General features: G+C 39.9%; 1 protein-coding gene across 7 annotated transcripts in view; it reads right to left on the reverse strand.

Annotated features, from left to right (window-relative positions):
• The window catches only part of GRIN2D (glutamate ionotropic receptor NMDA type subunit 2D), a 688972-nt gene that overhangs the window by 571695 nt on the left and 93152 nt on the right, over positions 1-24125 (reverse strand). For 2 of the 7 annotated variants that reach the window (XM_072110455.1, XM_072110453.1), the window contains exon 1: positions 23533-23767. The exons of 4 other annotated variants lie outside the window; for them this stretch is intronic. The gene's annotated coding sequence lies outside the window, so the exon portion shown is untranslated. Of the gene's footprint in view, positions 1-23187; positions 23428-23532; positions 23768-24125 lie in introns of those variants that run through there. One more of the 7 variants, XM_072110454.1, reaches the window with a different exon arrangement.

A 24125-nucleotide genomic window follows, 5' to 3' on the forward strand; every position in this document is an offset into this window, starting at 1 on the left:
TTTTCACATGATCTGTTGTCCTCTGGTTTCTATGTGTGTTTGCCAGATGTTTTATCACATACAGAAATACAAGTGCAATCATAAGCTTTTATTGACAGAATGAGTTAATGCAGCAAGTCAATATTTGCAGTGTTGACCCTTCTTCTTCAGGACCTCTGCAATTCTCCCTGGCATGCTCTCAATCAACTTCTGGACTAAATCCTAACTAATAGAAGTCCATTCTTGCACAATCAATGCTTGCATGTTGTCACAATTTGTTGTTTATGTTTGTCTACCCGTGTCTTGAAGTTTGACCACAAGTTCTCAATGGAATTAAGATCTGGGAAGTTTCCAGGCCATGGACCCAAAATCTCTATGTTTTGTTCCCTGAGCCATTTAGTTATCACCTTTGCTTTATGGCAAGGTGCTCCATGGTACCATTTTTTATTCATGGATGTGTTTTTAGGCAAGACTGTGAGAGTAACCCCACACATTAATGGTTGCAGGATGCTTTACAATTGGCATGAGACAAGACTGGTGGTATCGCTCACCTTGTCTTCTCCGCTGTTTTCCAGGTGTTCTAAACAATCGGAAAGGGGATTCTTGCTCCAAGAGTCTCACAATTCCGCAGGAACTGAGAAATTTAACCAGAATGGCTCAGATATTGATATGAGCTTTTTCCAGACCCCACTGATGTTTTCCTGTTGCATCTGCTCCTCTATCTTCCTCTTGTATCTGGATTTCCCCTCCCTCAACTCCTTTTGAACAATCCTCAGGTTTTCCCTGTCACCTAATCTAAAAAATCTCTTGTTTGTTGTTAGAGAAGCACCTCACCATTTTTGTGGGTACCGTGTTCTCTGTACAGAAGTTAATATAGTCCGTTATGCAGTGTGTTAGGCTATCAATGTCATCCCCATAAGAATCCTGCAGGACTTCCCATACAATTGTATTGAAAAAAATCCCTCAAAGCCTCTTCAGCCTCCGCACACCATATCCTCGCTGTGCGGATAGCAACTGGTTCTCTCTGTACAAGGGATAGGTACACAGGGCATAGGTGCACAATGTTGTGATCTGCTCTTCCCAAGGGAGGTAGGGCTGATGACTTATATGCCTCCTTTATTTTGGCATAAAAGAGGTCCAATGTTTTATTTTCCCTTGTGTTGCAGGATACATACTGTGTGAAATTTGACAATGCAGATGTTGGACAAACGTGGTTAAAATCTCATCCGCAGAGGGGGGCACATAAGCAGCTATGACAATGACATGGGATAGTTAGTTCCCTTGGCAGATAAAAAGGTCTCATACTCATAGGTAACAGTTCAATGTCTTTACAGCAAGTTTGCTCCTTAATTGTAATGTGCCTAGGGTCACACCATCTTTCATTCACAAATATTGCCAGCCCTCCTCCTTTCCTCTTACCGCTGTGAATTTCCCCACTGTGGGACTAATAAAGGATTAAATATAGATTAAATATATATATATATATATATATATATATATATATATATATAGATCTGGTTCCCTGTGGAGGTTTTTTTAAATGGGACCCTGTGGGCCTGTTCAACCCCAAAAAACGCTGTGAAACCCTCCGGGTCAAAAGTGTCCAACACCCATTTTTGTATTTCCTCACAAATATCCTTGCTCTTCCCGCTTTCGGGATAGCCCATCACCCTCATGTTAGACCTTCTGGACCAGTTCTCTAGGTCAGTTTTTCTTTGAATGCTTTATTGGCTGACCTCAATTCGGAAAACTCCTGCCTCACTTCTTCCATCTCTTTCATCACCTCAGAAATAGAGAAAATAATTTCACTATGACCGGAGCTCCAAAAATTCTTCTTCTCCCTCTTATTCTATCTTAAAACATCGATGAACAGCACCAATCTTCAGTTTCTCCTGCTGAAAGTATGTCACCATTCAGACTAGCACCATCGCACTCTCATTCTCCTCCTTTAATTATATTGTAGCTGGAAGAAAATATGTAGGCAGATGGTGTGGTACGTTCCAATAAAGTTAAAATTTATTTAAATTCATCATACTCACAAAAATCCATTAAAAATGCGCATATCACAAATTCACATAACGGGACGCTAGCTTTCTATCCGCCCGACCCAGGGTTTCGCTGGCAAGGCTTCTTCCGGGGCGTTGCTAGCGTCTCAAACACCCATCCCTTCTTTTATACATATTCCTAATCTACTACACATAAAACTTTATTTTTAACTAACATTGTTTTATATACCTTCAAAACCCCTATATATACCTTTCATCACCTGATTTACAGTGGCTTCAGTCTCCTTATATTCCAGTCTCAGGTTGTTTATCTCATCTCTGAATCAAGATTCTGTTCTGCTTCTCCCGTTCCACACTTCTCTTTATCCTTATCTTTCATTGACTGCCGGGGCCGAACCAGGGATGTTTTCCACATCTTATATAACCCTGTGCTGCATTTTTTGGGCCCATCTTTTTTTAACTGCAAAATATAAACTGACAAATATAGCCAGATCTATGCATATTTAAGGGCTTTTTCCTCTACCTTAGATAAAAATCTAATGTAATCTATAGGGGTCCTAATATCAGAGAGACCGGAGCGCCCAGAGCACCAAAGCACCCAGTTATCCTTTGGGGGAAGTTCCTTTTGGTTGACACTGTATTCAACCTAACACAGTACACAAAAAAAGTCAGTCCTTATAGCTCGATAACCACTACTGAGGAACCTACTTATAGGTGTCACAGAGTTAATACTCTACAGATTTAGTACAGAGTTAGAATTAATACATTCAGGGTTATGTTAACTTTTAACCACGGCTGATCGCCGAAAGCGGGTTGACAGGCAAAACAGTGTTAACTGTCTCTATATATCTTCAGACTTTCCATACAGAAGCAGATCCCAATTCGGCAGTTGTCTCAGACGGTAGATTTCTTTATGCAATGTTACGGAAAATTGGCAAAACAAAATGAGTTATTACACAATTATTGCAGCCCTACTGTCCTCCAATACAAAAAACAGGGTTAACTGTCTATATTTCTTCAGACTTTCCAGACAGAAAATTATCACACAGTTAGTACACTGTTAGTGTTAGTACATTTAACTGTATGTTAACTTTCAACGATGGCAGATCGCTGAGACAGGGTTAACAGGCAAAACAGGGTTAACTGTCTCTATATATCTTTAGCCTTTCCAAGCAGAAGCAAGTGCCAATTGGGCAGTTGTCTCAGGCGGTAGATTTGTTTATACGCTGTTGCGGAAATTGGCAAAGCAAAATGGGTTATTACACAATAATTGCAGCCTTACGCTCCTCCTATACCAATGAAATGTATGTCAGATTTTAACCCAAAGGAGATTTCCAGGGAAAGTATACACTCCTGGTGCTAATTATTCATATAATTCATATATTACAGACATCAGCACAGAAGCGAGTCCACAAAGCGTGTTTAGCTATCTCTTAATGTGAATAGATTGGTCTAATTTTCTTTGAGGCTGGTCCCAATAGACCTACAGTAACTTGTAAGAAGTATGGTTGAAAATATCGCAATAAGGGAAAAAAGGATCACAGTTGTCACAAAGTTATTGTAATCTCACCACCCTTGCTCTTTTCCTTGTTCACCTCAAGAGTGCCTTGGCTTCTAATGAAGGGGGAACCACATAGCGTATACCTTCGATAATATACTTGCTATATTAAACAGATAAGCTTAGTAGGCACGACTCCAACATCACTTCCTTGGTGTAGCTGCTTCAGGCCGGTTGATGCGTCTGCCTTCTAACGAGCAATATCAAAGACGCCACCAAACTCCAGAAGAATCACAAGACATGGCTACCTGCTTCTCCGTCCTCTCTCACAAATCAGAGAGCATCCACCGAAGCTGCCCAGCCTCAGCTACAATGTCACCTCCGTTTAAGCTTGGACATGTACCGAGAGCCGACATCCTACAGGGCACCAGCTGTTTCTGTGCTGGTCCTCCCGGCATACCTCCTTTACACTCTTGGCATTCTGAGCTTCCCGTGTTTGCCATGCGTACCACACGCCAAACGCTCTGGCTGGCTGAGGGGGGCTGGCCGTCGGTGAGGAAGCGGAAGTGACGTGCAGACTCACATAACACTGTCATGCACATTTACTTTAATTTTGGTCCCTGTACTCTCTGCGAACTCATAGCCTTGCAATGTGTGGTTAGCTGTGTGACTGCTGAGTGTGCATGTCTAGTGGTGTAACAAGGTGTCTGCTTGAGATGAAAGAGTGGATTTAGAGTGGGATACTTATTGGTCCCAGTATAAATGCTATAAGTGGTGGCAGCTGATAAAATCTGGAGTGCTGGAGCTGTAAGAGGTGTGATTTATTCTCAATTAGTATCCTGTGTGAAAGGTGATCGCAAGTTTGCATAGGCTAAATTAACCTGTACAGTTGCACCCCAAGTCAGGTGAGGAGGCCATGACAACCGGTATCAACTAATTCCCTACTGTGTGATGGGTATTTTGATATAGAATATGTAAAGTAAAAGAGGAGACTATGGCAATGTTCTTTATAGTGTAAAAGGGATTTTTTTTATTTAATTGGGAAATATGAATGTTAATTTTTAAAATATTTATTAATATTTTGTGATTTTTTCTTTATACTTCCCCAATGAGGTCGTAAAAGACCCCTGGGGAACATTTCAAGGGTTCTCCCTCCCTTATTTAAATTTTTACAGGTTTTAACCTGTAACAAGGGTATCTATAAGAGCCCCAGTTACAGGGAGAAACAACCCCCTGATTAACCCCTGAAGACCCACCTTACTGCATCTGAAAACTGAACATATGAACTCTCCAGTCTATCTTGTAATGGTATTCAACCATACCCGCTTGTCTTTTGCCGATTTTGCTTTGGGTTGCATATAGTTAAGCTAGTTGTGATTGACACTTTCTTTCTCCATTCTCATTCGTCTCCTGTTAGATAAGGGGGCCAGTCCAATCATGCCCAGACTGGGACTCCCATAAGAAGTCAATTTGCCCTCTTGCTAAAGCTTGCTATAAGTCTTCTCTGCAGTTTGCTAGTGAATACTGTATTGCTTTATTTTGGTTTGTGGGTTCTCTTCTCACCTACTAACTTTCTGTTTGTTTATTTTTATGCTCTGTATTTTCCTATATTCCATATTGCTTTATCTACCTTCTTTGTATTATCTATCTCTGTGTTTCACTTTGGCACAGGAGTGGATGGGTCAGCGAGTAGAATGGCTCAAAGCCTTTTGGCCTTTTTTCCTTTGGTTGCACATCCCCTATCAGGATTATAGTTGTTTTATTTATGAATGTTATGAAATAAAATAATAGATTTATTATAATAGATCATTGACATCCTTGATCAATGCACCCACAGGAATATGTGGCCACTTCAAGGGGACCACAAAGATATGCAGCTTTTTTGTATAAATGTGTGGTTGTTTTGGCTATTGCCATGCTTTTTTGACTATTATGCTTAAAGGAAACATTTGAGGCACATCTAGCCACCAATACTGAAGGTCCTACCTCATATTCTGTAGTGAGTTGCTCTGAATGGTGATATTGAAATATTGAGTCAGCGGCTCCTTTGAATAATAAAATGCATTGTAATCCTGTGAATTGAGTCAGCCAAGTGTTCCTGACCTGAGACAGGCTGCAACACCCTCTTCCTCCCTTGTCCTCTTGTAAACAACCCCTTCCCTGCACTCCTCATGCACATACAGTAGATACAGAAATTATTCTGTATTTACTTTTTTTACTTTTTGTTTCATTGCAGCCAATTGGTAAGATCAAATATGTTATATTTTTGCCCATTAATGTACACTCTGTATCCCATCTTGACAGAAAAACTTAAATGTAAATATTTGTGCTAATTTATTAAACAAGAAAAACTGAAATATCACATGGTCATAAGTATTCAGACCCTTTGCTCAGTATTGAGATGAAGCACATTTTAAAGTGCCATGAGTCTACTTTGGAATAATCCAATACATTTTTTACACCTGGATGTGCAGATCATCTGCCATTCTTCCTTGCAGATCCTCTCTAATTCCCTCAAGTTAGATGGTGAATGTTGGTGAACAGCCATCTTCAAGTCTTTCCAGAGGTGCTCAATTTGGTTTAGGTCAGGGCTCTGCCTAGGCCAGCAAAGAATGGCCACAGAATTGTTCTGAAGCCAACGCTTTGTTAATTTAGCAAGAGTGCTTAGGGTCCTTGTCTTCTAGGAAGGTGAACCTTTGGTCCAGTCTTAGGTCCAGAGCACCCTGAAAGAGGCTTTTAGTTATATGTAGCTGGACTCCAATGAAAGAGTAGAACCATTTCAAGGAGGACTAGAAGGAAATAGACAGTATATGAGGTAAATATGAGTGTTACAGGAAAGAGTCTTTTAGTTTTTCTTGTTTAATAAATTAGCAAAAATATCTACATTTCTGTTTTTTTTCTGCCAAGAAGTGGTGCAAAGTGTACATTACAGAGATAAAAGAACTTTTTTGATCTTATCAATTGACTGCAATGAAATAAAAGGGTGAAAAATTGTAAAGGGGATATAAATACTTTTCATACCCACTGTACCTACTGCTAAGTTGCAGCACAGAAAGGGGTGTGAATGATATGTGCCCACCAGTGTCCACACTTTTAGTTTATAACTACATTTATATTTGTAAAAATAATTTGCCATTTTTACTTTCCTTGGCAATATTTCTTTTAGTCTCTAAATTTTCTCAGCCCTGGTCTCAATGCATCCCAACCCTTCCTTCCTGCACAATTTTTTTATTTAGCTCTCTAAGCTTCTACTGCCTTTCTAGTGACACTCGTAGCACTAGTAGTATTTCTAGAATGGAGGTTCTGGATTTTAGCTTTCTACCTATTTCCCTCATTCTTAAAGACCTTCCATATCCCACTGACTACCGGATCTTCTCCAGCCCCACCCAACAATCTGTCAGATCTGCAACATGCCAATCCCATGCACCTGGAAGACAATATACTGGGGAAAATCTATACACATTTTGTTTGGCTATTCCTCTTTTTTCTTGTGACCTTTAATAGTAGATTTGCAATTTTGCAACTATTTTTGTGACCAAGAAAGTCTTGAATCAAAGTTTACCATTGTCTAGTTTTATGCAGTGTTAAGAAGTCATCTACGAAATCCAGATGTGACAAATGCTACTTTTTGCTAGTTGCAAATTTTGGCACAAACCTGCTACAGCTACGAGGCATAGAAATTTGCTTTAAGCCGATTAAGCCTTTTGTTACAAAAGACAAAACGCCATATTTATCAGTAAGGTTTAAACTACAAATACACATCTGACAAGCACAAAAGCCAAAAAAATGTACAGCATTCATGACCCTGGTGACAGCTGACCCTATCTTTCTGCTATAGAATTATAGAATTCCTTACAACCAGCTCCTTTCTGCACTCCTATTTCCAGCATTCCTAAAAGTGTTTCACAGTATTTGGTACAAAATAGAAGCCATAATCATAAGGTCACTGGCCATCTTACTTACTAATCTTCTAAGTTGTATTACTTTAACCGGTTAAGGACCGGGCCCTTTCCTGTTTTTTCATGTCCATTTTTCACTCCCCACCTTCAAAAATCTATAACTTTTTTATTATTACATGTAAAGAGCTGTGTGATGACTTGTTTTTTGCGTAACAAATTTAACTTCATAGTGATGGTATTAAATATTATATGCCATGTACTCGGAAGCGGGAAAAAAATTCCAAATGCAGTGAAAATGGTGAAAAAACGCATTTGCGCCTTTTTCTTGTGGGCTTGGATATTACGTCTTTCACCGAGTGCCCCAAATGACATGTCTACTTTATTCTTTGGGTCGGTCCTATTAAGGGGATACCAAATTTGTATAGGTTTTAGAATGTTTTCATACATTTACAAAAATTAAAACCTCCTGTACAAAAATTATTTTTTTGATTTTGCCAACTTCTGGCGCTAATACCTTTTTTATACTTTGGTGTACGGAGCTGTGGGTGGTGTCATTTTTTGCGAAATTTGATAATATTTTCAATGATATCATTTTTAGGACTGTATGACCTTTTGATCACTTTTTATAGATTTTTTTTATATTTTTCAAAATGGCAAAAAGTGCCATTTTCGACTTTGGGCGCTATTTTCCGTTACGGGGTTAAACGCATTGAAAAACCGTTATCATATTTTGATAGATTGGGCATTTTTGGACGCGTAGATACCTAATGTGTTTATGATTTTTACTGTTTATTTATATTTATGTCAGTTCTAGGGAAAGGGGGGTGATTTGAAATTTTAGGGTTTTTTTATTATAATTTTTTTTTTTAACTTTTTTTTATTTTTATTTTTACTATTTTTCAGACTCCCTAGGGCACTTTAACCCTAGGTTGTCTGATCGATCCTACCATATACTGCCATACTACAGTATGGTAGTATATGGGGATTTTCCTCCTCAATCATTACAATGTGCCATCAGCACATTGTAATGAATGGGTTAAAACAAAATAGCCTCGGGTCTTCGGAAGACCCGAAGCTACCATGGAGATGGATCGCCGCCCCCCGATGACATCACGGGGAGCGGCGACCCCAGGTAAGATGGCGGCGCCGCTATCTTTTTGAGGCTGCCAGCAGCTTTGCCGGCAGCCATCGCTGTGAAAGCACCCGCGATCGGTGCTAGCAATATGCAGCAAAGACTTACCGGCTATGGAGAGGGCTCAGCCTGTGAGCCCTCTCCATGCAGCGCGACCCGACCGCCGCCGTGAATACACGGCGGGCGGTCGCGAAGTGGTTAAGACTTCTTGTTACTAAATGGTAATCTGTTAGCAGTTCTGAAATCAATTTGTATTCCAGGATTGCAGCTGAACTTTGAGCACTCTGGTGCACTGGTGTGTGAGATCTCTTCATTGTACTGCTGCAATGCTGTCATGGTTGTCATGGCAACTAGGGATGAGCTGACCCAGTGAACCTCAAAATTATGTTCGGAACTCTGACTCCAAATTCCTCCGTTTAACACCATTTGTGGCCATACAGAATATTTTAAAATCCTGTTGGTGACACCTATCTGGTAAAGTGACACCTATCTGGGGAAATGGGAAATAGTCCTTCTCCCAAAGGACACAGCAGCTATGCTATTGTGAACAGCTATACAAATTAATTGCATCAGTATCATGGGTGGGCTGTTGCCCAATGTCATATTTAATTCATGAACAAGACATGTATATAACTGCATATATTATTGTGTATTTGGGTTGGGGAGCACTGTATAGTAATAAATGCAAACATAATATACTTATATATTTATAAAATATTATGTACGTACATAATATTATACTGTAATAAACTTGGATTGATATTTTACTACGGTAATTGATTTTGGTGGCGGAAAATACTACATTTATACAACTAACTAGGGGGGCATTCTATGAGGAATAGTGAAAGCTTGGGTCTCCTGTATTCTCAATAATTAAGGAACTGAGGAAAATTACTTGCCTAGGGGGACACTGCATATAATATTTTATTGGTGGGGGTAGTGTATATATAGTATTATTAATTTGGGGATCCTTTGATATATTATAAATTATTAAGTGGCTTTGTAGATATCTCAATACATTTAGTGAGAAGGAACTGAATATAAGATAATTTATTTGGGAGAGCTGTACATCTAGAGTCTAGCATGTGCCAACAAGTGGAGTAAGGCTGACCAATTAAAATATAACGTACATTTTTTATTTTTAAAATTTTTACAGGTAACACTGCATGATCTGTGCTCTTATGTACTTTGTGAAGACATATTTCTGACTTACTCTCCCTGTATAATGTACCTTTATATGTGGTGCTAATTTGATTCCTGTGTAAATATCTTTTTTTAATTTTTTAGCAAAGAGAGATGTTTTTACAGCTTTTTTATCATTAAGTTCCTTGAATGAGTGAAAGAATGAATGATTTCTTTGCTATTTCCTGTCCTCTTCTAATTGCTGTAAAATAATTATGGAAATAGCAGTTTGTATTTTTGTTAGGAGACTGCTGAGCGCTAGACACCCTGCCACAGGCCTTAACAGCTCCATGCAGAATAGAAGCAACATAAATATTGCCAGAAACTCCCAGCTACACTTTGATAAACGGAAGAAAGTGAGCCGGCAAAGTCACAAGACACTGAAGAAAAATTAGATAGGAGGGAAAAAGAAAGGAAGAATAAGAAAACAAGACACCAAAAACCATATGTCAGAGAAAATACTTAATTAGAGCAAGCCAGTATTGTACAGCCTTTATATATCATACATTGTTACCCAGAGAAATATCTGGTGGCGTTGCACTGTGACAGTCTATTATGCTGTAGACAAGGAAACACTGTTGCCTAGTGGTAAGAAATCCAATGGGCTTATCACAGTGATACATTAAAACCTCTATCCATAGTCGATGACAGCAACAAAGATAGAAGGATAAGTTCATTTATCTCTTTGCATCTCTGTGTTTCTTTTTTCACTTTTCCACATTGTACAAAATCATATTAACATAAGAAATGTCAGGGTGAATGAAAATCTGTAACCTCTACTAATAAAAAGATGTAATTTCAGAAACACACCTATCTTCATCTGCTAGCTAACATTATGGAGTTAAAGATTTATCTTTTCTGATCATTGTAGTTTAACTTTAGTAAACCTTATTTTACTCAGTCCTACTTCTCTATGTGTGGCCACCCAGTGGTTGTTATGTCTATTGCATTACCTATAAAAGAAAATTATAATTGCAGCACAGAGAACAGGAACAAGATGTCCATGGCTCCAGGCTGCTATTTATGCACACCATTGCCACTTACATGAGAGAGGGAAGTGCAGGGGCATTCATGTTTTTTTTCTAATGGTTGATTTCCTTTGAAGAAAACTTGTTCCTAACTAAATTCAAAGTATTCTAGCACTTAAAGGAAATCTACCTTCAAAGTCCATCATGATAGATCGGGGGCACTAACTTATAGATCCATGCACTGTTGATGTAGTAATCCTCTTATATTTGTTATCCTTGGCCTCCTTCTTTCTAAAATAAACTTTTAAAACTATGCTAATAAATCTGAGAGGCTCTGTGGGTTTTTCCAGAGACCTTCAGTGCTACAGTGTCATAGGCTGTTACAATGAGCAGAACTTGTCTAAGACTTGCTCTTCTCATAATAGCATCCAGTGAAAAGACATCATTAAGTGGCTCTGGAACCACACACTAGAGCCCCTCAGACTTATTAGCATATTTTTAAAAGCTTATTTTAGAAGTTAGGAAATCATGGATAACAAATCTATGACAATTACTATGCTGTTACTGTCCCTGGATATAAGAGTAAGTGTCCTGGCTTTTCATGATGGATTTTGATGGTAGATTTTTCTTTAATTTAACCTCTACAAAAGCGGACCTGAACCACAAAGTTCTTAGTTTGTACACCACCCACCGTTTGCAAACTTCATTAGAAGTTCAGGTCCGATATCCAGTCTGAGTTTGGCTCAACCCCTTCTGGCGTTAATGCCTACTGGCACTATTCACATGTATTAACTCTTTAAATGCTGCTGACAAAATTGCTAGTGTATTCCAAAGAGTCCACTCATCACTAGTTAATATGTCAGTAGCTTCTTTGTTTATTCTCAGGCAGTAAAGCTGATGACATAAATACTCATATTTTCCTACCATGCAACTATTTTTAGCATGGAAAAAAATCTGATCTAAAAGAGTACAATTAAAATCTGCTCTTGCTGAAACAAAAATAAAGTAATAAAGAATTTCTGTGCATTTCCAAACATTATCAACAATTGAAAAGGAAGAAAATTATTTTTAGGAGAGCTTATTATTTTCCAATTTCACATGTAGCTCAAATGGTAGATTAATGAAGGGACATTAGGTCAACAAACAATTAGCTAGTTGCATGATCATATTGAGCTTACAAAAAAAAATATATGTCATTACGGAACACGGACACTGGAACAGAAAACAGAATATTTTAGAGAAACATTAATCATATTATTGTTTTAGATTTGTTTAGGCTTAATATACAGAAATGCAGTTTCAAGGCATCATTGGTATTGTTAGATGTGATGTGATTCTGTGAGAGACTGCTGCAGACAGCTACATAAATGTTCAATAGGCTTTATTGATATACTCTAACTTTTGTCATGGAGGAATAAGAATCATAGTACAAGTCCTTGGGCAGCTGGCTCAGTATTTGTTCCTAGGAGCACTCCAGGTCCATTACCTTTTCCAGTAGCTGAATTTATATACACGGCAGAAGTCTTTTTTTATCTTTGAAAACTTTTTATTTAAAATAGTATCATTTGTATAAATAAGTTCACATAATAAAATGCATTGCCAAAGATAGTATTCCATTCCAGAATAATATAAACCAGGAAACCCCTACCACCCACCACGTTCCACCCTGACTAATGTAGGGAATTAACTCAGGAAAGATGGAGAGAGGTAAAGAAGGCAAATAAACAAGACACGGCCTGAACCACCCTGACTTATGGAAGGAACTAATTCAGGAGAGATGGAGAGAGGGGAGGAAGGCTGATAGAAGACACATACACCCACAAGACAAAATTCATTAATTCCATGTGATGCACCCAAAACTTCCATCAAAATTTCTTCTTCTCTCCTTAGATCACCATGCCATTGTTTCAATCCTTAATACTGATTCCACCTCTAGTTTCCATAAAACAGCTGTGGGGTTAAATTCCTGAATCCGTGAATTCAGAGCAAACCTTTTTTGCTAAAAACATTAATTATGTTATAGTTCTATTCTTGATAGTAATCACTTGTATATATTTACACATACAGTATAGACCAAATGTTTGGACACACTTTCTCATTAAAAGAGTTTTCTGTATTTTCAAGACTATAAAAATTGTAGATTCACACTGAAGACATCAAATGGAGGACATGTGTAGTTATATACTTAAGAAGTCAGGAGGATACACAGCTGATAGTCCTATTGAATAGACTAAGAATTTGTATTATGGCTAGAAAAAAAATCAGCTAAGTAAAGAAAAATGAGTGGCCATCATTACTTTAAGAAATGAAGGTCAATCAGTCTGAGAAACTGGGAAAATATTGAAAGTGTCCCCAAGTACAGTTGCAAAAACCAAAAGCTACAAAAAAATTAGGTTCACGTTTGAGCTCTATTTCAAATATTCGATTAATAATTGATTGGATTTCTTCCCACTATCTGTATAATTTAGGACAACAACAGAACATATGTAACCTTCCAGCTTCCACTCCTTCACATTTTATACATGTACTATCCTCTCTATAACCTGTAGTCAGGAACGGTAGTAGTGGAACCACTTAACCACCGCAAGCGATGGCATAAGCCAATGACTAAGAATGGCACCCAGTATTCACTAGAGCCAGCCACAAAGCAGGTTAGACTTGCTGCGGTGGAATTCCACCAGGTTGCTACACAGGCGCGACCTGCTTGCAGTAGTGGCCAAGACGAGGTGCAGAAAAGGCAGGCAGAGTCATAGTCAGGCAGGAAGTCAGGACAGGTGGCATCGGATTGGAATCAAGAAACAAAGCAGAAGTCACAATGGATAATCAAAAGAGTCACAATAACACACTTTCTCAAAGGCAACAAGGCACAAAGATCCAGCAGGGCTCATAGGAAGAGGCAGGCAATCTATCAGGGCAGCGATTGGCCACCGCCAATTAGTGGTGTGCTGGGCCTTTAAATTTCAGAGCATGCGCCATAGGGGGAGGCGATGCACGTGCTGGACCATAAGAGCCGACACTGAAGTGCGGACAGGTGAGATTGGCTGCCTGGCTGGTGTGCCGCTACACGGGGCACACAGGTGCGCCTGTGACCCATGACGTGGGTTGCAGAAGTACCCTTGAAACCTATATTATTTATACATATAAAAAAACTTCTAGTCTTATGTAACATTTGATTTTTTATAAAAAAAAATGTAATTCTATGTGAATCATTACTAAAAACATTATTGTCATTTTCATTATATACACCCACATTCCGTCCTCTCTCTTTGCTCCCATTTCTTGTTCCCATTTCAATATAAAATTAAAATTAACTTTCCTCTACTAACCATTGACGCCCACCATTGACGCACTCACCGAGGCAGATCTGTTGCATATTAGTGGGGACACTAACCTTTATGTTGTCCTGGAACATCATAATCCCCTTGTTTAGGGGGTTAATATATATTGCCATATGCCACCTTATTAGGTTTTCATAAATCCCCTTGTTAGGGGTTAATATATACTGGTCTAATTTACCTTATCAGGCTTTTCAGTGACATGCTATACTTTGACACTGTTCACACCAGCAATAATCCCCTTTTAGGATTTAATGTATATTCTACCTTTTTAGGTTTTGGCCACACACCACATCCTGACATAGCTCATCATATAAGAATAGCTTTCATCCTTCCCATATGACCTCAGGATTGCCTGTGTTATTCTATTCGGACACTTGTTTTTTTCTCCCCTTTTTTATCTTTCTTCCTCTTTTTCAGTGATCCATAGATATATAGTACGGTATATTTTGAGCCCTCGGGGCTAAAATTGAACATCTGTTTATGATTATACCATTAAATGTAATGCACTTCTGAAATAGCACAATGCACAGGCAGTGAATACTTCCGCTATTGCGTTCCATGGTGCGGTTCACGGCTGAACTCGCATGTTTATGATTATGCTGACAAGCAATTGGCTCTATTTCTATTACAGGAGACTGGTGGAAACATGTCCATCGCCCTGAGAGGGCATGTTTTTAATTCAGTGTGTTGTTAGATTTACTGGCTCAATACAGAACACTGATAAGTCACAGCAATATCTCTTCACAGTGAAAAAAAATGTTTTTAAACATACTGATTGCACTTTTATACATGTGTTGGCACAAATATGTGTATTTGGATATATTTTGGTTCAATGTATCTTGATTGAACTATAGCACTTTGTTTAGGAAGGGGCGTGATTTGTGTCACCCCACACCTGCTATATATATGAGATTGTAACTATATCTATTTAGCTTGAGGAAGGCTCACACTTTAAACCAAAATGTCGCTTTAAGTATGGAATAAATCCATTTACCTTTTAGCCAATTCTATGTCTGGAGTACTGTAATTACCTTTCTATATACTATTTTTGGAGGACCTGAAGCCCAGCCCTGGTTAGCGTGCATACAGTTTTTATTTTTCCAATTTCTGTGCTGCTTGGATTATCTTTTTGCATATATTAGTATATATACATACTAAATTCTTACCCCCATTTAAACACTGCAACAAATCGCCATTTATATTATTTCCTGTGTATTTATATTTATATATATTTTTTAGAAATCCACTATTACCTTACATAAGCAAAATATTCTTTCCCTTCAATCTGAAATTTCTCTTACCATTTCAAATGTTTTAAACTCTTCCCCTCTATACAATTGTGAAATAAAATGCCCCACCTTTTTATTCAATAGTTCTACCTGTTTCTAAAAATTCCTTAAATGGCAACTGCTTATCTTGTAACCCTATTTTGTCCCCAATATATCTAACTATCATACCAGGTGTCTCTTTTAAAGTTACTTAAATATTAATCCTACAATTCTGAAAGGATAACCCTCCCTTCCCCTTAGGGAACTGTAAATATCTTTTCACCATCTTGCTCCCTTTTCAAAAGCATTATCCTCGTATAGTTTCTATAAGTCTAAATATTTTCCCAGAATCAAAACTTGAGCTAGAAACACCATTTTGATTAAACGCATCCTACCAGCATAACATAACTATAAAACCAAACCAAACCAAAACCTTAACTTTTGCTCTCCATGTGTTTAGTAATGGAATTATAATATATTCTATATTGTTTTCAAGTGAATGAGAAATTACAATACCTGGATATTTAAACAAATCTGTAGAAATAACTTTGAAAGGAAGGTTAGTTAAATAGGACCTAGTCAAATTTATTTATAATCCAGAGACTTTCTTATACTGTTCAAACACTATGTGAATACTATTCAATGTTTCCTTTGGGTTAGCAAATAAGAGAAACAAATCATCTGTATATTGTGATGTGGTAGAAACCTCATCTCCATTTCTCAATCCCTCTATTATATCATCCAGCTTAATTTTTGCTGCCTTAGACTCAATCACCACCGCAAATAGAAGTGGCTACATTGGAACAGCTTTGTCTTATTTCCTATGAAAACCAAAATGAGGGGGAAAGAGTCTACTTCCTCTTCTTGGATAGACCTGATACCGTTCTTAATCTGCTGTTGCTATCTAAAACTTCCCTGTGACCTATCTGAGGGCCCAGGGAAACATCTACAGCACTACATTATCTACAAACCTATACTTTATGGTGTTAATTTTTTACATTCCTAGACACAAAATTGGTATAATTTTACAATCACATTTATTCAAATGTAAATATATTTCTAAAAATGCTATTGACATGAAACCTATCCAATCTCCACTGGCATAGAAATTATGAATTAGATTACTCACCAGTAATTCTATTTCCGTTAGTCCACCATGACGGCTCACCTGGAGGATGCTCCTTGACTTCTGCAGGGACAGGAAGAAGAGAGGTTAAAGGTTCCCTCCCCGCATCCTCCCACCAGTGATTACAAAATAACCATGCTGAGGAAGGGACAACCAGATTTATTAGTATGTTTAAGTCACATACACCTTTATCTGCAAGACAAAGAAACAGAAAATGAAGATTTTCAGAAAAGGGGTGGGAATATCTAGGCCGTCATGGTGGACTAACAGAAATAGAATTACCGGTGAGTAATCTAATTCATAATTTCCGCTTCGTCCCCCATGACAGCCCACCTGGATATTTTCAAAATAAGAAGAAGTTTTCAGGGAGGGATTACTGCTTGTAACACCTTGCGCCCAAATGACAAGTCTTTTGATAGATGTAAGTCCGGACTATAATGTTTGGAAAACATGGAGGAAGAAGACCAAGTTGCTGCCCTGCAAATTTGATCCAATGAAGCTCCTCTTCTCTCTGCCCAGGATGTGGACATGGCTCTGGTCGAGTGCGCTCTTATCCCTGGGAGAATTGGTATTTTCTGTATATCATAGCATAATGAGATTGAAAGCTTCAGCCATCTTGTAATGGTTGCCTTAGACACTTTCCTCCACTTGTTTTTCCCCTGGAATTGAATAAAAAGATTAGTATCAATACGCCAAGATTCGGTGGCCTGTAAATATTTTATAACGGAACGTCTTACATCCAGAGTGTTCCATTCCAGTTCTCTCGCAGAAGAGGGGTTCTTACAGAAGGAGGGCAGGATAATCTCCTGATTCCTGTGGAAGTCAGAAACCACCTTAGGGACAAAAGTTGGATCCTGCGCGAGTACAATTCTATCCTTTAGAATTTTCATGTAAGGTTCCCTAATTGAAATAGCCTGCAGTTCACCTAGTCGTCTGGTGATAGCTATCAGGAATACTGTTTTAAATGTTAAGTTTCTTATACTAGAAGAATCAATAGGTTCAAATGGTTCTTTTACTAATGTGTTCAGAACTAACGTTAGATCCCATGTAGATGTTTTCTTAATAGTCTGGGGTCTCAGTCTAGAAGATGCTTTAATAAATCTTTTGACCCACCTGTGTTCAATGAGAGGATGGTCAAAAAAGGCACTGAGCGCTGACACCTGGACCTTCAGGGTACTAGTAGACAGTCCCAACTCCAGACCCTTCTGAAGAAACTTGAGTACCTGCAAAACATTTGGGTTAGACTGGCAAGGTGGAGTGTCTTTACAGAAAGAGGAAAATTTTTTCCATATTTTATGGTAAATTGCAAATGTGACAGGCTTCCTACTTGCCTTCAAAGTTTTTATAACCTTGGAGGAAAGTCCTTGGGATCTCAGGTAGTTGGATACAGGATCCAGGCTGACAGATGTAACCTTCCTGGATTCGGATGGTGGATTGGACCCTGATATAGCAAATCCCTTGACTGTGGGAGAATGACTGGATCCTGCAGTGACATTCTTCTCAGGAGAGGATACCAGCTTTTCTTCAGCCAGTTTGGACAGATGAAAATTGTCCTGGTGTTTTCCAGATAATCTTTTTCAGGACTCTGGCGATCAGGGGAATAGGGGGGGAGGAGAGACATAAGCTAGTGGAATGTCCCAGGAGTGAGAGAACGCATCCAGCTGTTCCTTGCTCTCTCCTTTTTCTAGAGAAAAATAACAATGGCATTTGGTATTCTCCTTTGTTGCAAACAGGTCCACTTGAGGACGACCCCAGATGGAAGTTAGCTTTTGGAATACCTTTTCGTTTAAGCTCCACTCGTTCTGGAGAACTTTCTTCCTGCTGAGGAAATCTGCTTTTAAGTTCTCCGTACCTTTCAGGTGTGTTGCTGATATTCATAGGGCATGGTCTTCTGCCCATGAAAATATTTGTTGAGTTAAGGCACTCAGTAGTGGAGATCTGGTACCCCCATGTCTTTTTATGTAAGAAACTATTGTCGTATTGTCCGATAGAATAAGGAGGTGGTGGTGAGATAGGAGAGGGGTGTTTGTGCTGAGAGTTTCCCAAACCGCTCGTAGCTCCCGATAATTTGAGGACCTCCTTGCGATTTCTTCGGTCCAGACACCCCGAGAGAAATGGTGAGGCATAACTGCTCCCCAACCTGTCTGACTCGCATATGTTTGGATGGAGATGTGAGGACCATTTGTGCAAAAAATTCCTCTTCTCAGATTCTCTTCCCTCAACCACCACAATAGGTCTTTCTTGACGGCAGGAGGAATCAGTATTTTCCTGTCCAGATCTTTTTGTTTCCTGTTCCAGGATTTTAAGATCCATCTCTGGAGAGTTCTGGTGTGGGCCTGACACCAGGCCACCGAGGAGATGCAGGCTGTTAGAGATCCCAAGATCTTCATGGCTTCTCTGATTGAGATTGTTGATCTTCTCCTGAATCTCTTTACTTGATCCTTGATGTGACTTCCTTTTTCCTGCAGAAGGAATGACATCTGATAATTTGAATTTAAAGTTACACCCAAAAATTTTCTCACTCTAGCTGGCAGGAGCTCTGATTTTTGGAAGTTTACTCTCCATCCCAGGTTCTCTAGGGTCTCTATAGTGAGGTCTCTTGATAAGAGTAAAGTTTCTCTGTCTTGGCCAATGACAAGTAAGTCATCCAGGTATGGGACTATCAGTACATCCCCGTAGCCTGAGGAAAGCCACCACCTCTGCCATCACCTTCGTTAAGGTTCTTGGGGCTGAGGATATTCCAAAGGGGACTGCATGAAATTGGAAGTGTAGTGTCAGCCCCCCTGGAGACAGAACAGAGAACCTTAGGAATCTCTGTGAGAAAGGGTGTATAGGGATGTGATAGTACGCATCCTTTAAGTCTATGGTACACATCAATGCGTTTTTGTGAATAATGTGTGAGGCTGATCTTACCGATTCCATCCTGAATTTTCGGTAGATGATGAACTTGTTGAGACTTCTCAGGTTGATGATCAGTCGGTTTGTGCCGTTCGGTTTCTTCACCAAAAAGAGAAAAGCGTAATATCCTGATTTTTCCTGGTCTTGAGGGACAGGAACAATTGCACCTGATAACAATAACTTCTTGCCAAATTAAGTTGTGCGATGTGGAAGAAATAGAAGATGATGGTGGCATGTATTTTGTAGGAGGAGGTATGCAGAATTTGATACTGTAACCATGGAGCAATATCTCTAAGACCCAGGGATTTGAAGTGATGTCTGTCCATTTTTCCCTGAACCTTAGCAATCTTCCCCCTACCATGGCATCATTGTTTTTTACTTCTATTTGTGTCTGTCGGGTTGGAGAAGAGAAAGCCTCTTCCCTTACCTCCTTTCCCTTTATCTTTGTACTGGTCTTTATGATTTTTGAAGTCACGAAAGGGCAGCTTCTTGGGTGTAGATCTTTCAGGGAAGCCCTTCTTTTTGTCCGATGCTCTCTCCAGTATCATGTCCAGTTCTGGACCAAAAAATAGCTCCCCTGAGAAAGGCAGGCTGCATAATTTAACTTATGTATCTATCTTATCTTATGTTACTAATGTATCCGTTCCACTGTTTCCGCCACAGTGCTTTCCTTGTAGAATTAGTTAGTGCTCCCTCCTTAGCTGAAAACAGAATTCCCTCGGCCGCAGAGTCCGCCAGGAAGGTTGTTGCTGACTTCAGTAGTTGAAAGTTCTCCAAAATTGCTGTTCTTGGGGTCCCTTCCTTGATGTGGGACTTTAGTTTGTTCAATCAATACAGCAAGTTTCTTGCCACCGACGTGGCTGCTAAGTTAGTTGTGCTGTGTCCTCAAAGGGGAGGTCAGTTTTCTGAGAGCCGAGAGCCCCAGCCCGCCGGGATTTAGCCAAGGAGGGCCTACCCGCAAATAAATCTTTGCCCCCCCTTCCCTGGAGGAGAGAGGGCACCTCTCTTGACCTGACCTCAACAGGGACAGGAAGAACACTGGCGGGAAGATGCAGGGAGGGAACCTTTGACCTCTTTTCTTCCTGTCCCTGCAGAGGTCAAGGGGCATCCTCCAGGTGGGCCGTCATGGGGGACAAAGCAGAAATGAAGCCATAGATGTAAATACAATTTTCATATATAATAATAAGAAATGACAGTGCTATTTAAACACATGAAGTAAAAGGTGCAGAAAGCCATGGAATGATGAATCAGTAATTTGAAAGTAATCGACAATTGATGGCAGGCCCGGCGCCAGCACCCAGCTAACTCGGGCAAGTACCGGGGCCCCGGAGTACTGGAGGGGCCCCCTTGGGACCCGGGAGATTCCTTCCCTCTCTCATCACGATCTGTATCCTCAGGACACAGATCGTGATGAGAACATTTGCACTCACTGCTTTCCCCGGAGGCTGAAGACCTTTGATGATGTAATGGTCACATGACCTGCCGGGGAAAGCATTGAACACACGGAGAGAGCTGCATCAGTGAGGTGAAAGGGGAGACATGACAGGGAACGGGGAGAACATGGGGGGCTGTGTGGGGCACATTACTTACTGGGGGGCTGCGTGGGGCACATTACTCACTGGGGGGGCAGTGTGTATACAGGAGGAGGGGGCAGTGTGTATTCAGGAGGAGGGGGCAGTGTGTATACAGGAGGAGGGGGCAGTGTGTATACAGGAGGAGGGGGCAGTGTGTATACAGGAGGGGGGGCAGTGTGTATACAGGAGGGGGGGCAGAGTGTAGACAGTAGAGGGGAGGAATGTGTACACAGGGATGGGGGGCAGTGTGTCCACGTGGGGGATGGAGGGCAGTGTGACCACTGGAGGGCGGCCCATAAAGGGGCCCACTAGGGCTCTGTTGCCCAGGGGCCCACTAAAACCTGGAGCCGGCCCTGACTGATGGCCCATAAAAAGGTGTCTCTTTAACAAGGCGCTACCCAAGAAAGATCTGATGATGGTTTAAATCGGTGAGTTCTCAATACCTTTGCTACTTTATAGCCACCACCACATGCTCTATTCAAGATTTAGACAGTGGAATTAAAAGAATGGTCAGAAGTGTTGTCCATAAGCCAATAACTACCTGTGGAAAGCTACAGAAAGACCTTGAATAAACAATGGTTTCCAAGAAAACTATTTGTAATGCACTCAAACTCCTTGTGCAGTATACACACTTACCATACAATATTTATTTGCTGAATAAATAGCATGTTCAAGCCTGTTTAAAGTTTGATCCACAACATGTAGACAAACCTGTGAAATACTTTGAGAATAAAGTCTGTCAAATGAGACCAAATTAAACTCTTTGGATGCCATTACACACACCATGTTTGGAAGCCAAATGCTCTGTATATCATCCCATAAACACCATACAGTCAATGGGGAACATGTATCTTTATTTCTGCTAGTAAAATTGTCTAATTTTTGCAACTTTTCACAGGGACTTTTTGTGTTGTTTTTCAGGTACACCTTGGTCTGCACCTTGTACAGTGTGCCTTATATATCTTTATTTTCCAGATGTTTCGTGTAACTTTTCCCTTATGTATCACTTTTTTGCTTATTTTTGCGACTTTTTAGGCACAAGTCTAAGCCTGGTTCGTGGCAGGTGAAAAGAAAGGATTTTTTTTCATGGACCCCTTTTTACCATGTAAATAGGAATTATTTCACATGCTTTAAATGTTTAAGATTTTGCACATTAACCTTATTTTTTAAATTCATACATTTTTGCATTTACAAATCTATTGGTTACTTCTAAGGGTGAGGTCACATGTGATGTTTTGGTTGCATTTTGAAATGCATTACAACAGCCAAGTAGAAGTGATTTGCCTAATAACATTACTGTTAACACTTGCGTTTACAATACACAATGTAAATGCAATGTTAACACATCCATTAACAAGGCATTCACAATGGTATTTTGTAAATGCAAATGTTAACAGTAATGTTATTAGGCAAATCACCTTCCTCGGCTGTTGTAATATCTTTCAAAACGCAATGAAAACGCAACTAAAACGCAATGTGTGACCTCACCCTTAACACCATGTATGACCTCAGCCTCATATGTCATCATCTCGCTGGGGTGTGATTAGAGTGCTTAAAAATGCAGGACACGACCTGAAATCCAAAATTTACAGTAATGTCCACTCCTGCGTATAACCCCCTTACATGGCTTGTGTCAATGTGGATTTCAGAAATTTGCAACAAAAAGTCTCAAAAAGAAGCCAAAATTTGCACCTGCCAGGATAAGAAAAACTAAACATGTATCACAAGAAAAAAGACAGGATCATATAAAGGGCGCAAAAACGAGCTGCCAAATGTCTCAATTATACACCAAAGAAAAAAAAAACTACGATACACTATGATAACTATGATGTCCCCTTATTATTTTCATTGGTGTTGTGGGGCTGTTTTCAGCATATGGCACTGGCAAACGTTAAAAAATTGAAGGAAGGATGGATGGATGGAAACATGTACAAATACATTCTATAGCATCTAAATCTACATAAAATCCTGTCCTGTAAGACAATGATCCCAAACACACAGCCACAGATACTCTCAATTGGTTGCAAGAAGATAAAGCTGCAAGAAAGAAGCCGACCTCCTAACCTGAATCCAACAGAAAATCTATGGAAGGAACTAAAGTTTAGAGTTCATAGAAAATTGCCACAGAACCTTTACCATTTGGAAATGTTCACCAGATGTCCGAAACAACCTCTAAATTATGTCCATAAATTATGTTGTGTGTAAAAAGGAGAAATTACACAAGGAAAAACTATATTGAACGCGCTTACTGTAACGTATTTATTATTTTCTGCAAAAGCTTTTGTTGGTGATGACAGCTTCAAGAGAAGCTAAACTTACCTCCTTACACTTCAGTAGAACATGGCCTTAGTAATGACATTACGTGTACAGGGTACCTCACAAGGGGGAGACTGGCCATAATGTTTACTGGGAGGTTTCCTAGTGGGCCGAAGCCCTCACACAGCTGATGGTGCTGCTCCTTCCCTCCCTTACCACATGCTGTGCAGTGTAGTGCTGAGGTCAGCCAGGCAGACGATTTTTCTGCTCCCTGTGTACAGGCTGCCTGCACTGCCCTCCCTTAGGCATTCATATAATAAGCTAACCTTAGAGGGATGGCAGTGCCCCTGCAGCCTTTCTGCCCAACAGACTCCAGTACTGGTGCTGGGATCATCCCTGGTACTGTACCTGCAGCTTATAGATTTGCTCCAGCCAGACACAGGACGGTATGAGGGGAACTTCTCAGTGGTGAAAGGGAGCCATGTCTGTGAGTAGAGAAGCAAATTCTTGTGTGATCTGATTGGGGGACTTGTCTATTGTGAGTGGGGGAGAGGGACTAGTTGGTTTTTTGAGTGAGAGCTTGTGTGTTGTCATGGGGGAGGGGAGTGTATGTGTTGGCAGAGTGGGTTGGAGACTTGTGAGTTGTCAGTGAGGGAGGGGTGAAAGTGCTACGTCTATACATGTACACCAATATGCATTGTGTTATTTGTGTAGGTCTCCACTGCTACAAAAGTGGCTAATTTTGGCCATGCTGAGTATCAGCCACATATCCTTCATTTTTTACATGAAGCTTTTGGTCCAGATTTATTAAATCCCCTGCACCAGTTTTCTGTGGGGCTTTGTACTTTCTTTTCATTGCTTGCAAATGAATTTTAAATATATTTAAGAAGTGTTCGCCACACATATGTGCAGTGGCTGCACTATTCCAGACGCAACACAAATTTCTGCACAAATTTGGCTGTGTGCATAGAGCCTAAGGGCGCGTTCACATGTGCCGCTAC

The sequence above is a fragment of the Engystomops pustulosus genome, chromosome 6, assembly GCF_040894005.1.
Source record: "Engystomops pustulosus chromosome 6, aEngPut4.maternal, whole genome shotgun sequence".
Taxonomy (NCBI): domain Eukaryota; kingdom Metazoa; phylum Chordata; class Amphibia; order Anura; family Leptodactylidae; genus Engystomops; species Engystomops pustulosus.